The following is a 3,935-nucleotide window of genomic DNA, read 5'->3' on the forward strand; positions in this document are numbered from 1 at the left end:
GAGGGAGGGAGGGAGAAGGTGGGATATGGGGAGGGTCTTGTCCCAGTTCACGCTTTAATGTGGGGCAAGGGATCTTGCCAGGAAGAATTAATTGGCTGAGCGATAGCGAAGCCTATTACTCCAGTGATGATCAAAAAGTTTCGCGTCTGTCTGTGTGTCTGTGTGTGTGTGTGTCTGTTTGTCTGTCGTCACGATAACTCGAGAACGAATTGAGCTAGCGACCTGGTTTTAAAATGAATAATGCTTATCTTACAAAAAATGAATGTAAATCTCGTCGGGAAATATGACATCTTGTCTTTGTCATTGCACAAGTAGTTCGCTCAAAGGATACTCAATGGCAAGTCCGAAAGTAATTGTGGTTAACCCGTCTCGTTCGTTTGGTACACCCAGAAAAATCCTGTCTTGGTTAAGTAGTATATTTGTATTCGGGTTTGCACAGGTACAATTCTTCACTTGGACCAATCCAAAAATGTTATTCCAATAAGAAAAATATACTTAAAAATAATCTTGTGCTTGGGCAGTTTTCTTATTCGAAGAGGAGCGATCTCATTTTTCAATGGTATTTTTCATTGTTTCAAGAGAAAATTGCTATTGTGCAAACCCGAGTACAAATGTCCTTTGAATCAAGAACGGTCAAGAAGGAATTTTTCTGGGTGTAAAATGAAAGAGGAAATCTTGCAACGGCCGGGTGGGGGATCCCGACGACGACGTCTACGTGCGTCGTGCCCGTGCAGAGGGCCTCGGCCAGCCCCGCCCGGCCGAGCGCCACCCCCTCTGATGGAGGGAATGACGTCTCCTTATAAAGGCGGCCGCGGCGCGGGGTTGCTCAATGTCCGGGAAGATTTCTGTGAGAGCAGTCGTCGTGCCTGAGAGACTCCTCCCCGCCTCCCCTCGGCAGACCCCGCAGACATGTAAGTACAGCGCTGTGGCGGGCCCGGCGCGGTGGGCCGCAAAGTGACTTCCAGCACGGCACTCAGTGCAACCTTTGTTCCGTTGTGCATCCGCAGGGCATCCTCCGCACTCCTCCTCCTCCTCTCCATGTCCGTCCTCGTGGCGGCGGCGCTCGGCGGGCCCGAGGAGGCCACGGCGGTGAGTTGAATGCTCTTGAGTATATCGGGAAACTGACAATACTCACGCAGACAAGATATGGAAAATCGCGCGTTCCCTTTTTTTAGGCCCCCCCAAGGGGGCCTTTCTGCTCGCGTGCGAGTGCTTCTTTTTAGGCCCCCGATTAGGGGTGCCTATTGCTTTCGCCCGAAAGTTTATTTTTATTCTTGACGATGGCCCCTTATGGCAAAGCCAATCGTGCCCAAGCGAATTTAATGGAATTTGAATAAAAAATACTACAGAAAATTAGAAATTTTTTGAGGTATGTTTAATGCAATTTTGTCTGATGAAATTTGAGAAATTTGAGTTTGCATCCACGCGTTTCCATGGAAATGACGAGCTGAGCAGCAGGCCGAGTCGAGCCAGGTAAATTTCGGCCAATCACAATTTGCGCGGGAAAGTTCGACCAATGGAATCGATCGCCTGTTGCTTTGTACAACCCTACCCAAAAATTATTTGGCCCTGGCGTCGATTCGGTGGTCGCTTTTAAATAATACTATCGTGCCTTCGTGTATGAAGATGCAACACAGACGCCGTTTTGAACGCGGCCGCTGAGCGCCAGCCACGGCTTTGATTGTTGCCTGGGAGTGTAGTTCCGCCTTGTAATAATTTCGTTTGAAAACGGGCGCAAAGTATACTGATGCAGCCAACCTATAACTGAAAATAGATATTATGTTTTTACGTCATTTAAGATTTTAAGTGTCAACGTATAATATACAATACGCCTAAATGTATACGTTTTTATATATGAAAACATTATCAATGATCTCTTAATCTGACGCTGTGTTAGTAATATTTTTGAAAAGTTCACGTTCCCTGTCGTGAATGTTATGGCGGTGTTCATTTGAGCAAGCTAGCTTGGCGAACGATCAGCATACTAAACTTTGAAATATTTCTAAAAGAAAAATTGTTTAGAATTTTCAGTGTGCAGCAAAATCAGTAGCTAATGAAATGAATCGCTGTAGTATTAGTATGCCAATGTTCACACTAAAATCTAAGGGGGCCGTTAACGCGTTAGCGTTAGAATTTTTATTCTTGACGATGGCCCCTTATGGCACAGCCGATCGTGCCTAAGCGATTTGGACAAAATTTGAATAAAAAATACTACAGAAAATTAGAAATTTTTTGAGTATTGTATGATGTAATTTTGTCTGATGAAATTTGAGAAATTTGAGTTTGCATCCACGCGTTTCCATGGAAATGACGAGCTGAGCAGCAGGCCGAGTCGAGCCAGGTAAATTTCGGCCAATCACAAATTTGCGCGGGAAAGTTCGACCAATGGAATCGATCGCCTGTTGCTTTGTACAACCCTATCCAAAAAAATATTTGGCCCTGGCGTCGATTCGGTGGTCGCGTTTAAATAATACTATCGTGCCTTCGTGTATGAAGATACAACACAGACGCCGTTTCGAACGCGGCCGGTGAGCACCAGCCACGGCTTTGATTGTTGCCTGGGAGTGTAGTTCCGCCTTGTAACAATTTCGTTTTAAAAGGGGCAGAAAGTATACTGATGCAGCCAACCTATAACGGAAAATATATATCATGTTTTTACCTTATTTAAGATTATAAGTGTCAACATACAATACAGAACACGTCTAAATGTATACGTGTTTTTAATATATGAAACACTTATCAGTGATCTCTTATCTGACGCTGTGTTAGTAATATTTTTAAAAAGTTCACGTTCCTTGTCGTGAATGTAATGGCGGTGTTCATTTAAGCAAGCTAGCTTGGCGAACGATCAGCATACTAAACTTTGAAATATTACTAATAGACAAATTGTTGAGAAATTTTCAGTGTACAGGAAATTTACCACCGTATGTATAAATATTATTAGTAAATCATTTAATCAAATCTGATCAACATAAGTTTCCTAGATATTTGGCTGCAGTGTACATCAAAATCAGTAACTACCAACGTAACGAATCGTTGTAGTATTATATATGTATACATGGCAGTGTTCACGTTAAAATCTAAGGGGGCCGTTAACGCGTTAGCGTTAGAATTTTTCTTCCTCCGAATTCATTAAGGCACCGCGACTTCTGTCCTACAGATTCTAATAAAATTTTATCGAAAAATCAATCCAAAAATTAGATTTCATTTGACTATAGCCTCATTACAATCCTTCTGGCCAATTTTGAGAAAATTAAAGTTAAACATCGAAAATTTCACGAAAATCGGCAAAATCCTGCCAAGCCAACAATGGTTCACACTTCTAGCATTCTTTCTGTTGATCCCTGTGGCTTACATTTTCACTTAACAGTAAAACGTATGAGACAAAAATTCAAGACCGAACATTAAGCTTCCGAACGAAATGTTCAAAATTTTCGTGCGACGTTCCAGACGAGAACGACAGCAAGCTGAATAATCTGCGACATTTACGCTTATTCTTCATGTCTTGTTTTTAATTTCTAATGCAGTTAGTGTTAATCAAAACATGGTAATGTAAGCGAGCCGATTGTGCACCGTTCCTTAAACTACCGAATAAGCTTTTAATCAATGCCATAAGATACGCCAATCACAACTTCTACCGATTTAAAATCAAAGCTGCACAGTTTGTTTAGAAATGGGCGTGGCTACAACAATCCTGGGTAAAGGAGGCGTGGCTTCTAACAATGGTACCAACCTTTGCAAACGAACTCGCTTCATGTTTTTGGATAAAATGAATGATGTACTCTCCTCACTGTTATGTTCAACCCACCTCTAATACCCTTTTTTAGCATTTTCATGTGCCCTTTAGAGGTGGTTAAATGACATGTGTTTGGATAACTGTAGTAACTATGAGTAATAGTTGACATTGCTGGGGAAAGCCCAAGGAGCAGTTTCTA

Source organism: Frankliniella occidentalis, unplaced genomic scaffold (genome assembly GCF_000697945.3).
Source record: "Frankliniella occidentalis isolate FOCC.00 unplaced genomic scaffold, Focc_3.1 Scaffold16, whole genome shotgun sequence".
Lineage (NCBI taxonomy): Eukaryota > Metazoa > Arthropoda > Insecta > Thysanoptera > Thripidae > Frankliniella > Frankliniella occidentalis.